The sequence below is a fragment of the Rutidosis leptorrhynchoides genome, chromosome 1, assembly GCF_046630445.1.
Source record: "Rutidosis leptorrhynchoides isolate AG116_Rl617_1_P2 chromosome 1, CSIRO_AGI_Rlap_v1, whole genome shotgun sequence".
Classification (NCBI taxonomy): Eukaryota; Viridiplantae; Streptophyta; class Magnoliopsida; order Asterales; family Asteraceae; genus Rutidosis; species Rutidosis leptorrhynchoides.
The window spans coordinates 164,336,239-164,351,448 of record NC_092333.1 but is presented as its reverse complement, the minus strand read 5'-3'; the positions used below and the strand labels follow the sequence as shown (position 1 = coordinate 164,351,448).

At 34.0% G+C, this 15,210-nt stretch overlaps 1 pseudogene; it reads right to left on the bottom strand.

Annotated features, from left to right (window-relative positions):
• Positions 1 to 3,530: 3,530 nt before the first annotated feature.
• LOC139891006 (fatty acyl-CoA reductase 3-like) overlaps positions 3,531 to 15,210 on the bottom strand; it is a 30,062-nt pseudogene continuing 18,382 nt past the window's right edge.

The window sequence follows — 15,210 nt, the reverse complement described above, 5'->3', positions numbered from 1 at the left end:
CTAAAGAAATATATATACAATAGTTATTCATATAAAATACTAACCAAATTTGTCTCATACAAAAAGTATTGTAAATCCAAGAATATTTTAAGTGGTAGAAACTCGCGTTGGTAACCTGACAATAACTGTATGAGAACCTGAAAATAATCTTACCGATAACGTGTTCCCTACATATTTTTTTGCCAATAAACATTAAAGTTCACCGGATAAAAGTTTAGAGTTAAAAAAAATCTGCTAACTAAACCATTAGACCATTCCCTAGGCCTACGCAAATTGATTTTGTTCTGGTGTTGTGCGGGGATTTTTGCTGATGTGACATTGTTGAGGAATTCAGGAGGCGTTGTGGTAAATGGTGTGTTGCGAGTGTTGTGAGTATTGTGGATGATGTGGTAAAATATAATCGGTATTGGGTTAATAAATAAATAAATAAATTGCTGACCAATCATATTTTACCTTCTCCGTTGTATGCATCGTGGTTCGACCCACCACTTCACAACGAAGTAGAGCACAATGGTGCCATTATGGGCCGTTGTAATTGTTGTAACACAACAAATCCCTTCGTTGACAAGCGTAAGTGTTGGATAATTTTGATATAGATATGTTAAATGTTAATGTGTCTTTGATTTAATATTTAGTTAGTACGTATATAATTAAATAAGTTTGTTAGGGAGTTGGAATTAGTATTCCTATTTGACCGAAATGTATGCAAGTGAAAGAGTGTGGTGTATCATTTTAGTTAGTATGTGTTAGTGGAGTTAGTAGGTAAACATGTTACACGTTAGTCTAAGTGGTTAGTGGTACTGTGGTAGTTTAATAGTATATGGCTATATATAAATAGAAGTAGTCATATTAGTTTTAAGGTAGAGGAAGTAAGAGCAAAATGTAGTCTCATATTTTTTTGTTTTCTTGTACGAAGTATTTACTTAAATACAGAAAGTTACAAATATTTGAGCAAGTATTTTGAGTGTGTTACAATGATTAGTAAGAATGAAAGCAAAAAAGAACATGTTTGTTCCAACAATTGGTATCTAAAGCATTAAGATTCTGGTTCTAAGCTAGATTAATCACTATCCGTGATTATAGCAAGTAGCAAGAGCAAGAGCAAGAGCAAGAGCAAGAGCAAGGTGATCACCATAGTGATTACAAGAAAGTAGCAAGAAGTAAATTGAAAAAATAGCAAGAAGCAAGTAGTCACAATTTGTGATCAAAAGTACGAAGCAATGTTGGTCACAAGTGGTGATCAAAAGTTAAAAAAAAAAAAAAAAAAACAAGAAGAAAGAAAGAAAGGTGATCACTATTGGTGATCAAGAAGAGGACCGAAAGTAAGAAAGGAAGACCGAAAGAACAAAGGCCGACAAGGTGCACAAGACTGAAAAAAGCACCAAGACCGAAAAAGACACCTGGACTGAAAAAGGCTCCTAGACCGAGAAAGATAGTAGACCGAGACAAAAGAAGACAACCATGACCGAGTTGTCTGAGAAAGACCAAGACCGTAGAAAGTCTAAACAAAGGACCGAAGAATGTCTAGAACGAGAAAGACCGGAGACCGAAGACCGAAGACCGGAGACCGAAAAAGGTGAACGAGACCGGCAGTTTACCTAAGAAAGAAGAAATGGTCGATTGCAACCTTATGCAATCAAAGTAAGAGATCAAGACCGTTTGATGAAGAACGTGACCGCATGATCGAAAGAGACTTATATTAAAATTATGGGGGTGAATGTTGGATAATTTTGATATAGATATGTTAAATGTTAATGTGTCTTTGATTTAATATTTAGTCAGTACATATATAATTAGATAAGTTTGTTAGGGAGTTGGAATTAGTATTCCTATTTGACCGAAATGTATGCAAGTGAAAGTGTGGTGTATCATTTTAGTTAGTATGTGTTAGTGGAGTTAGTGGGTAAACATGTTACACGTTAGTCTATGTGGTTAGTGGTACAGTGGTAGTTTAAAAGTATATGGCTATATATAAATAGAAGTAGCCATATTAGTTTTAAGGTAGAGGAAGTAAGAGCAAAATGTAGTCTCATATTTTTTTTTGTTTTCTTGTACGAAGTATTTTCTTAAATACATAAAGTTACAAATATTTGATTATTTTGAGTGTGTTACAATGATTAGCAAGAATGAAAGCAAGAAAGAACATGTTTGTTCCAACAGTAAGAAATAGTCTTAGGTTTCATTCCTTGCTGCAACAAACAAATATACAATATCCTATGTTTGCATATCTCATGAGTAAGAATCAAGTGACCCAAAATCGTTAAATACATCAAGTCTACTTTTTCTATAAAACTTAAGTCAATGACATTCTCGATCTGTGGTGACCGATTAATCCACGATTTGTGGTGACCGATTAATATCGGATTCGTGATGACCGAGTAATCACGTGTAATCGCCGAGTTATCCTTGTTGACCGAGAGTTGATCTATTTTGACCGATTTTAATTACTTGGATCTGACCTCTTTAAAAACAGAGTAATCGCGGATTACTCCCCAAGTAATCCTGAGTTTACAACACTGTATGTGATTGCAAAGTTTCACATTAGATAAAAGTTAGGGCTGTAAACATATCGAATTAACATGAATGGTGCTTGCTCGTAGAAGTTTGTACTGAATAAAGAAGTGAACTTGAATGGATAAACGAGCATAGTTACTGTTCATGCTAGTTCATTAAGAAAAACTTTTGGACATAAACGAGCTTTTGTCTTTTGTCAAACTAAACATAAACAAGCTTTTGTAAAACGGACAGTTAACTAAACGTTTTGTGAATGTTCGGTTGGTTTACAGCACTAACTAAAAGTATGATGACCTAAATATTTACATTAAATGTATAAGGAATCTGTGAGAGGGTCATGGCATGTAACGATAGCAGGCGAATACCATGACGAGTCCCAAAGAACATGGCTTTGCATAACTCGTCCTGGCCCTTTAGATGGAAAGATGAATAATAAAAGTGAGAGTTCCGATTGTTCACATAACAATAATGGAACTATTGGCATGAGTAAAAGAAAGGAAAGATCTGCATCTCCAACTAGGTAGCAATTGTGAGTTTCACTTTTGACATTTTTTTTTTTTGTACAGTAATTTTGGTGACGCTGATTACCCCGTTGTTTATATAAAATGCTGGCTTTATCTAAGTTTTTAATTACTCTATGTTTTTATTTACGTTGGTAGTCCCTATGGTTTGAAAATGTTGTGGGGATAGTCCATCTTTTTGTGAAGGTTCCATTGATAAAACATTCTGAAAAGATATATGTACGGTGCGCTTGATAAAACATAGGGATCAAACAGAATGATTAAGCGCTTAATAGTTCAAAAGTCGAAAGAATACTCCGTCCGTCTCATATTAATTGTCCTCAAACAAAAAACAAACAGCTTAAGGAAATATCATAAAAGTACTGGACAATAAATTAGGGAAGAGAGTATTAATAACTATAAAAGTACAAACAACTTCATTACATACCACATCATTCTTATAGCAGGGTGTGACATGCCAAAGAGGGCCCACTTATTACAGAGATAAACCACTTATTAGACATTTACGAGAGATAATGTATTGGTTATTTCGAACCTTCCCATTTACTTTAGGTTTATAAAACTTACATCTTTTAGGTTTTTCATAGTCATACCTCCTAATTGAACTAACGTTTCAATACTTTGATACCAATTTTCCATTCTCAAAACCTCGTATCAAACCCCCTAACGCGTACTTTGCCAAGCCAGGGAAATGTATCTTCATAAAGTAGTCTTCCCAGTCAAGCCTTTTCAGATCATCGAAAAATGTCTCCGCCTCACCTTTCACGTTACGCAGTTTGTTCAGATTTGTAACATCATATCTGTAAAGGTTGAAAAAGTTGTATTAATCGCTACTAATATTTGATCAAGGTTTATGAGCTTTATAAAACTAGCATATAGAAAGAACATCCTTACATGCTATTCACAACAACGTATGGTTTGTAAAGTTCTACTAATCGGAGAGTGATGTTCATCTTTCGCTCCATGTCCAAATACGATGTATCGGAATCCTTAGAAAAAGCATCCTTTTCATACTCTGTTCGCTTCTGCAGAACACATGAACATGTTAATTAGACAACTAACATCGTAAGGATCATCATTTTTATTAATTGCAAGTCAATTATATACCTTTAAAGGGAGTTTTAATGAATCGCGACATATCTATTAAATCCTGAAATGGAACTAAAGAGCAATATATTTTTGGCTGTTTCGACCGGCTTTCCATGCTTACTTATTAATGGATTATTAGCAAAGTAATTGCACGTGAAATTCGTAAGAGTAGAAACTGTTATAGGGTTTGTCATTGATGATCCAACATGATAAATGGTCTTCGAGTAAGGTTGATTTATGTGAGCCGCCATAGTTACCATCAAAGCATTGACAACCATATCTGCCGGAATCTGCATATTTCAATTGCAAAAAGTCATTTCAATTGCAAAAAGTCTTAGTCATATTAAATTCCTAAGAGTAAACTAAATTCCTAAGAGTAAACTAACTAAAAAGAAAACCCTTAAGCTTCATATCATATTAATGGTAAAAACAGATCACCAAGTTTTAGACCATAGTTATATGAAATTACCAAATCAAGTACAGTGGCAGGGTCACCGAGAAAGCAAGAAGTCATGCCTCTACCGTATGCAGCAATGAAGCTATCTATGGTTCTGAAAAGTGCAAGTCTTTGTTAACTTAATTATGAACATAAAATTCGAATAGGTATTTTAAAAAGACATGTTTCTTGTTCATAAATTTTACTTGATGCCTTCGATCCACCCAGGGAATGGTTCTTTATAGGTACTAGTGATGATGGTAGGACGTAGTACAACTAATGATACATCATGTCTTAATCCGTCGAACAATAACATCTCTCCCATTGCCTTTGTGAATGTATAAGTATTTGGCCATCCGTGCAACTTTGCCCTAATTGATAAAATGAATGAAAACATAATTTTAGAGTTTCCACAAAAATACTTGGATTTATTTATTTTCCTTATACATCTTAATCGATGATTCAAATGACAACCTTTGAGTACCCAAAACCTCCATGGAATTTGAAATGGTTTCTTCATTAGCTTTATCAATGGAAAGTTGCTCATGTGTTTCGTGCATTATCTTTATCTCCTGTTCTATGTCGAGATTGTGTTTGCTGTCGTTCAGAGTCTCTCCCATTTTAAATGGCCTTTCTAGTATAATTCTAGGCTTCTCACTGCTCATGACATAAGCTGAAATAGGAGAACTATTTTATTTAGGTTAAGAAAAAGGTAACAGATGAAAGTTACAGCAAGTTAAATACATGTATCGTAAGTTAAATACATGTATCGTAAGAGTCTCAATAATGGAAGCTCAGGTGTCCTATTTATAGATGAAGCTTGACTCCTCAATGGACACGTGTCACGTGGCCACTCAACCCTTAAAATTCGAAGTTGACTAATCCATCCCTAAATATTCGGAACATGACTTTTGTATGACTTTCTTCTTGATGACTTGTATAATTGCACCTTATAAGGCTTTTAGGACTTACACGGTGAATTATGCCTACATATTATTATCTTAGGCGCTATCCGGCTTAGCGCAACCATAGTTTTATGGCGTTTATTCACGTTTATGGTGATTGGGTTTTTATGAAAAAGGATTTACTTGGTATGTTTTTTTATACGCTGATCGGATGGCGTATCATTAGCTATGATACTTATTATTCATAAAATGAATATTATCCAAATGCTCCCTGAGAATTTAGTTTGACTAATACAAACCTGTGGAGACATGAAGAAGTAGTTGTACGTTGAAGCATTGATTGACAAAATCAGAAATATGTTGAGCTCCAAGTGTGTTGGTTCCCATTGCCACATCGTATCTACAAACGGATCATCATATCATATTTCATATTATGAATGATTATGAATATATAATAAATGAAGATTAAAAGATAAACTAACAGGTTTAAATAAATCATATCACATGAAAACAGAAACAAACTAATACGGAGTAATATTTGAAACTTTAAGCTTGTCCGCTACATGTTTCTAGTGTTAACCTTAAAACTTCTATGGTTATGTAGTTTGATTACAACTAGAATATAATAGCCATGTTTTAAGTACATGTCAATTGAGTTATAACTAGATCTCATGTATGGGATGACATTATTATTTAATTCAAGTTTAATTAATACTCCATTTGTCCCATAATAAGTGTCTTGTTTGACTTTTTCAAAGTCTTACTTTAATAATTTTGACTTACAATATTTATGTTTGTGTAATATGATATTTGATGAAACTTATATCAGTGAAAACACATTTTAAGACCGAATCCATTCATATAAGTTTCATCAAATACTACATAACACAAATAAAAATAATTAAAGTCAAAATTTTGAAAGTAAGACCTTAAAAAGTAAACATGACACTTATTAAGAGACGGATGGAGTATCTTTCTTTTTTCCTTTTAAAGCAAACTCACACTCAATACATCAATTTTTGATGAATTTTTATAAATTTTCACCACTAGAGGTTAACCTACATAGGGGTTTTTAGATACAACTAGGTCAATTGCAATGTGGTTTATTATCTCTTGCTTAACTAAATTCACGGGCGGACCTATATACAAGTGAGTGGTAGCACGGGACACTACTGAAATACGCGATGTAGTGAAATTTTTTTGGAATTTTTAACTAGTGACACCAGTGGACAGTGTAATTTTTTTTTTTTGTGTGACACCACCAAATAAGTCATCTAGTAGAAATTTTTGTTGGATCTTTAACCCGTGACACCATTGACTACCATTCCTAGATCCGCCACTGAGTCTAAATTTATAATTCGATTACAATTTCAAATCTCACATATATTTTTTCGAACGACGATATCGATATCAGAGGACTTAACCACCTTCGCGATCATATGCCACCCACCCACACATTAGGAGGAAACCCGATTCGAGACGATGTTGAGAGTGTTAGACGATAATAAGGCCCGAGTTTGTATGTGGGCTTATAAATACCGATTCCATAATCAATAATAAGACACGGGTTTATCATTGTGTAACATGGTATTAGAGCTTAGGTCTGACCCTGAGACCTAATCGGCCGCCTCGTGCCGCTGCCTGTATCCGCCAGTCATCTACCTATCACCATCTAATCTCTCCACCTTTCAATAATAAGGGAGTACCATCGAAGGTTAGGAATACCCCCGAGATCTTTCCAAATCTCATTGATGTAAAAAGTGTTAGATGGACTTTATTGGACTAGTTAGAGATTTTATTGGGCCATGTCCATTTACTAGCCCATTAGGTTTAGCAGTTTGGCATTACTGCCTATTTATGTATCTGATCTCTCTCGGCATTATCATAAAATAATAAACACATGTTTACTTTACCTATCTAGCGATTAACATGGTATCAGAGCACCAGGTCTTCTCTCCCTCTTCCCAAGCCTAATCGACTTCTGCTGTTTTCTCCTCTTCACGCCTTCATCTCCTTCATGGCACCAACTCAAAATTATGATAAACTTTACACTGTTACATCAATACATCACCTAATACCACTCAAACTCGATCTCACAAAACTGAATTACACCCACTGGAGCACTCTCTTCGCCAACCATTGTGCTGCATTTAATGTTGAAAGTTTTCTTGTTGAGGCATCCACATCAGACCCGCCATCTGAAGAGACTAAAAAGGCTAATGCTGTTGTATTAGGCTGGATATATCTCACCATATCTGAGCCACTTTTAGAACGTCTTCTTAACACTCAACCGAAATCATCCTATGAAGCATGGGAATTTCTCTAGAAGGTTTTTCTCGATAATAAACGCTCGAAAACAATCGAGCTAACTGCTGAACTTCGGTCTCTTGATATGGGTGATCAGACGGCCGAAGCATACTTCCATAAAATCGACTCCATTGCGGCTATGCTCACTAATTTAGATGCAAAGATGAAAGAAGAAGAACTTGTTACCTATGCCATTAACGGGCTTAACAATCGCTTCCCGCATGCTACTCACATCATTCTTCACACGAACCCCTTTCCCGATCTCGAAACCGTTCGTTCCATGATTACCTTGGAGGAGATGCAATTAAATAGGCAAAAACGCATCAACAATGACTCTCCAGGAACGCCTTCAGCCCCATCTATTCTGCTTGCACAAGCTACTACTTCATCACCAAACGCACCTCGCCCTCACCAAAATAATATGCAGGTTTGTAGAAATTTTAATCGTGGTCAATGTGGGTTTGGTGAGCGCTGTCGGTATCTTCATCAGGCTCAACGCAACAGCTCCAGCAATTCATCTCCTTCTAGTGGTCCTAATCGGGGTAATCACAACTCACAGGCTCAATTACTTGGGATTATTGCGGCACAACAACATTATATTTCTCAACAGCAATTCAACAGGTCCAATACAATGACACTTTCCATCCTCAGTTTGGGCCGAGACCTCTCCTAGCTCACATCTAAATACTCGGTTATCCTTTTTGACATATGTATGGAACTAGTTCAAAAAATGTCAAAACGCAATCTTAAAAATAATGAAACTAAATTTAAATTATTTTATATAAAATTATGATAGTAATAGTACGAAGTTAGTTGTAACAAAGATACGTTAATTAGTATATTAGTGTGATGGATGATGAATATATCACGCCAAATAATAAATTGAGATTATTAAAAGTAAAAAAGAGATGCAATTCAAAATCTCATGATGATCATGTATTGTTTTGTTAGTTTGAAGTTGTACGGTTGTAACTATGTTGACTTAGTGTGCACGTCATAACAAAAATCTATACTACCGCTTATATACACGCCTATGGGGTCACACACTTTAGCACTTAGATATCCGGTTATATGTATATATCGTATATACATATTTATAATAATCAATTATTATATATTGTTGATATATAATTATAACCTATAGTTAAAAAAAATATATAGTTTAATTAAATATGATTTAATTAAATATAAAAGACTCAGTGGAACGTTAAATTCACAAAATATTAAATGGACTTATTTTGTTTATGATTAATAAAATAACTTTTTTTATCCCATTAAACTGTCGGCTACAGAATATCAATAAGAAGGGTTTATGGAGTATATATATATATATATAAAAAAAGGTCATTACGTTGATAAAAAAAAGACAGCCGCAAAAACAATAAAAGAAGGGTTCCATCGTTTTCTATTTTTTTTATGGCACAACAAATCACAATAAGGGTTGTTGGCCATTATTGTTGTTGATTAGATAGCCACAACAAAAGACAGCCATAATATTTTTGCTCTAGGCTTCTTACGCAAAAGAATTATAGCAAGAATAAAATCATTGTGGTTTTGTTCTTTTTTTTAGACTGTGAGCATCGGCCACAAAAGAAACAAAGTAAAGAGTTTTGTTTGGCACTTGTTGTGTCACGCAACAAACAAAGCAAAGTGAGTTTGTTTTTGTTTGCTTTTATATTATTTGGTTTTTTGTGATTCAAGATCTAGCAGTCTCCGGTGTTTGCTTGACGTGCTGTGTGAATCAACCTTAGAGATATTCATGCACTTTGAATATCTGTTTCAATCTAGACGTGGACAATTGTTTCTACCGTTCTTGCATCGCTCGCGAAGGTATATCTAAACTCCACTTTGTGAATTTATTATTTGACAATTATTAGTGGTGTAATTGGATCTTGTTGGGAATCATTAATCGTGTGAATGTTTAATCGAAAGTTTTATTTATGAAAATAAAAAACATATGTTAATTTTTATCGTTCCGCTGCGTTTATAAAATTTAAAAGTACACACGATTTTCGATCAGTGGTAATCAGAGCCGCTTTTATACCGTTTTAATTGTCGTGTGATTATTCTTTAGATTTAGCTTTGAAGTCAAAACCTTTTTGGTTTTTAAAGTCAACTCGGTTGATTTAGACTAACCTCATGACACACAAATATGATTGAAAGAATATCACTATTTTAAATTGTAGATTTAATAGTTATGGCTTGAATAGTTGTTATAATTGTTGATTGTTTTATTCCATGGTTATACACATGCACTGTAACCATGGACAAGCCATATATAGATTTTAATAATGTAGTTATTAAAAATGTAGTTTGCGTACATAGCCCATGATGCCCTGACCTATGTGTTTGGTTTGTGTGATTGTTGATCATGGCAGTTTTAAGCCATGTTGGTTATTTGATTTATTTGGAGGCCATAGAAGCCAAAGTTGTATTGTATTTATTTTCAATTTCATAGTTTTGTAATTTAGTTTATTTTAAATTGTAAAAGTATTAGATTAGTTGTATTTTTTAATTTTAAATAAATGTAAAAAGATGAAGATTAAAGATTGAAGATAAAGATACGACACGAGGTTTTGGCTTAGAAGATGGCGAATGGATCAAGTTAGCAAGCATGGCGTTTGACACAAGCTTTACTTGGTTCTTGAATCAAGTGGGAGCTATGGTATTGTCCTTAGTTTGACCTCTTGATCCCATGTCGGCTCATGGGATCAAGCATAGGATTTTGGGCTAGGCTATGTATGTGTGTGATGCATGATTGTGTTTTATTTTTCGCATATATATATATATATATATATATATATATATATATATATATATATATATATATATATATATATATATATATATATATATATATATATATATATATATATATAATTGTTGATTATAGTATATGCTAAATGTTTTTGATGAAAATGTTGAATAAAGCACGTAACGAGTTTAAAGATTAAAATTGATGATTTTAAAAGTTAAACTCTAACGAGTTTAAAATTGATGATTTTAAAACTCAAATAATATACATGGGTAACATCTTTTAAAATTGTTTTAAAACGATACACGTTTGTGTATTTGTTATTTTTATATGCTATAAATTAAATAACAAATTAGACGCACAAACAAAATTGACATATATAATTGGTTAAAATATTTTTTTAACTAATAATGTAGCGAATCTTGTGTGCATACATTATTCGTTGACAAAAACTTTTTAAAATACCCGTCAAATTTAAGTCATGCCATCCAATGAGCTTGCAAACACTCCTCGCTATTTTTCTGATCTAGTGAGACTAGGCTGAATTATAGCCACGAGGTGGATTTTTCGATCTAGTGAGACTAGCGTGAATTTCCACTGTTTCCAAATTGGACGACTTAATCGCATTCACGGTGAGACATGAGTTCGAGGCAAGGATGAGACAAACATGCAAGTAGATAATAGTGGTTTGTTGGATTACATATATCTCTAGGTCTCATAAAGATCTAAGAGTTGCACTTGTAATGCAATTGGTACCCGCTACCTACCAATAGACTCCATAACTGCTAGCTGATCAACAGATGTGGCTATGGAACCTCTATGTGGATCTTAGGCTTTCGTAAATTAATTGTTTTTAAAATTATAAAAACTTGGGTAGTTAATTTATTAAAGCTCAATATCAAAAATACTAAATTGAATCTTATATCTGTTGTAGATGTCAACTAATGAAAACGTAAACCAAAACACACTTCCTTCTTTGTTGAAGAAGGATATACTCAATGTTCAACTTCTTAGACTGGCACTGCAATCTAAGAACTGTTCTCAATCATAAATGGAAGTTGAACAAAATTAGAACCCTTATCCAATCCTCTTGTTTGCGCAGCTACTGCTGCTCAGCAAAATGCTTATTGAAAGTTGTTCGATGAGTAAGAAAAGTAGGATTAAAGGGTGAAAAAAAGAATAAGCCGAACACTTTGTGGAAAGAAATTATAAATCATTTGCCAGGAAAATTATTCCACCTTCCAACAAAGAAAGCCCAACAAAAGACGCTGAATGTTTCCATTCTGGAAAGGTTGACAATTGGATAAAGAAGTTGTCCTATCCACCAATCTGAGCTGAGAAAAAGCAATGCTAGTAAGACTAGCATACTCAGGTATATTTCATATACAGTTATATACTTCTTCTAGTGATTCCTGTATCTTTGTTAACTGGTTGTGGCCTTCACACCTGTAACAATATAAAGGGAATGAGAAGAAGTAATAGACTGAAGAAAGGCACACTAGATTTGCGAGTGGGCAATGGGAATCAAGCTTCGGTTGAAGCCATTGGTCACTATGAGCTTACTCTTCCAAGTGGTCTTATTGTTTTGTTGGAACAATGTCATTACGTTCATAGTATTATGAGCAATATAGTTTGAAAGATGCTGGTTTTGAACTTGCATTTACGCACTTTGGTTTTTCAGTTTCTAAGGATAGTATTTCTATCTTAATGCCTATCGACGTGATGGTATTTTTGAAATTGATAAACATGGTGTGATTTCAATTGATAAATTATGTGTATACCTGTACCGCAAAAACAATTCAAGAAAGACTTGAATAAAACCTATCTATGATATTGTCGTCTTGGTCATATAAACAAGGCATTTCAAAACTCCATTCTAATGGATTTTTGGAATCAACTCACTTTGAGTCATTTGATGTATGTGAGTAATGTTTATGTGAAAGGATGACAAAGGCTCATTTCTCCGATTTATGTGAAAGAGCTATAGATCTTTTAGGACTAATGCATACTGATGTATGTGGCCCTTTAGAACAATGTCTAGAAATAGTGACTCTTACGTCATTACAATAACCGATGGTTATAGTAGATATTGTTATGTTTACTTGCTGAAACATAAACATGAAGTTTTTGAAAGGTTTGAAGTCTTTCAAAAGGATGTAAAGAATTAGCTTAGAGAGACCATTAAATCACTTCACTCTAATGGAGGAAGTGAGCATATGAGTCAAGAGTTTTTGGACCACATATAGAATTGTAGGATTGTCTTACAATTCACTCCACCTTACACACCACAACACAATAGTATGTTTGAGGGGAGGGACCGAACTTTACTTGATATGGTTTTGATCTATGATGAGTTTGACTACTCTATATCACAGTCTTTTTGAGATATAAATTTGAGTTTGCCGCAAGCATACTCATTATGGTTCCAACCAAGAAGGTATAAAAGACACCATATGATCTATGGCATGGGAAGAGTCCCAAGTTGTCTTGTCTGAAAGTCTGGATTGTGAAGTGTATGTGAAACATGACACTTTAAACAAAACCCAGAAGTATCAATGTCACTTTTGTGATACCTAAAGGAAACAATGGGTTACTACTTTTACTACCAAGCTGAAAACAACGTATTTTCAACTCGGTCTGCTGAGTTCTTTTTAAGAGATCTTCTTTTACAAGAATTTAGTGGGAGTAAAGTAGATCTTGAAGAAATTCAAGAGACACAAAGTAACATACCTTCTATACACACTAGCTATCCACACGTTGAAACTGAACACACTATTGGTGAGTCAGAACGTGTTGCACCTGCACTTCATAGATCTAGTAGAACTCTTTATAGACCTGAGGTATTATCTTCTGATTAATTCAGATGAACCTCACCTAGGGGATTATGATGAACCCTCTAGCTACCGTGAGGTCATATCAGATTCTGAGAATCTGCCAAATGACGAGATGTTATGAATGCAAGGATGCAGTCCATGAAAGATAATAAAGTATGAGACTTAATTAATCTTTCACCCAATTGTAAGACATTAGGGTGTAAATGAGTCTTCAAAGAGAAGACTGGCATGGACGAAAATGTAAACACCTTTAAAGCTCTATTCGTGGCAAAAGGTTATGATGAAACTTTTTCACTGATCGCGAGCTTTATAAATTAGGATACTTATTGCCATTGAGGTTTTTCATGATTATGAAATATGCCTATGAATATCAAAAACGCTTTCCTAAATGGTGACCTAAGCGAGGACGTATGTATGGTTCAGCCGAAAGGGTTTGTATATCCTAAGCATCCTAATAAAGTGTGCAAGCTTCTAAATCCATTTATGGATTAAAGCAAACATTCAGGAGCTAGAATCTTTGGATTGATGAGAAAATCAAAGAGTTTGGTTTTCTCAAAAACAAGATGAGCTCTGTGTTTACATTAAATCTAGTGACAGCAAGTAGTCTTCTTGATCTTGTATGTTGATGACATACTGCTTATTGGAAATAACATTTCAACTTGCAAGATGTCAAGTCTTGACTTGAAAAATGTTTTTCCATAAAGAATCTTGGAGAAACTACTTATATACTTGGAATCATGATTAATAGAAATAGATTCAAATGGCTTATTAGTTTAAATTAATGTATATATCTTATCTTGCAGAGATTAAGCATGCATTACTCCAACCTTGGAGCATTGCCTGTGCAAAAGGGCTATCCTTGAGCAAGTCTCAAAGTCTTATCACACATGATGAGATAAGACGAATGAAATGTATCCCATATGCTTCGGCTATAGGATCCATTATGTATGCCATGTTATGTACTAAAATTATGTCTCGTTATTTTTGAGTTTGACGAGTCATTATAAACAAAATCTAGGTTAAGAACATTAGATTGTTGTTAAGAAAGTTCTAAAGTATTTGCAGAGTACTATAGATATGTTCTTGGTTTACGGTAGTTTGGAAGAAGAGTTGAAATTCTGGTTTCCGAACTGATCGAGATAATTCTCGATCCCACTCAGACTATGTCTTTGTCATGATGGATAAGATAGTTGATTGGAAGAGCTCAAAGCAGAGCACTGTTGCACAATCTACAACAATATCAGAATACACTGCTGCATGAGAAGCTGCTCAGGAAGCTGTCAGGATAAGAAGTTTGTTTCAGAACTCAGAGTAGTACCTAACATTTAATCTTCTATAAAAGGTGTACTGTGATATCTCGAGTGTTAATATACTTTCGAAAGAATCACATGTACATAAAAGTATCTGACACATTCTTCGAAAGTTTGACTACATTCGTGAAGTCGTTGAGAGGAATGAAATTAATATTCCTAAGGTTCATACAGATGATTCGTGGCTGACATGTTCACGAAGCCCTTAATGCACAACAGGCATGATTATCATGCTAGTAATATTGGACTTCGTTATGCTACTAATCTTTTTCATATGTAATTTGGTATTTGGATATTTTTGGAACGTTAAACAGTTTTATCTTAATGAATTGAGATACTCGGTATGGTCATTTTCATTTATATTACTGTGTTCTATATTAACATGTTTAATCCATGAATAATTGTTGATTATTCTAAATCACCATAATCGCTCTTGTTATGGGAATAACATGAATTAAGATTATTATGAATGTTTGGTTTTACTCACTGATGGTGAATAGTAAACTTGTTGAGGCCAAAATTCATATGTATTCATTGAT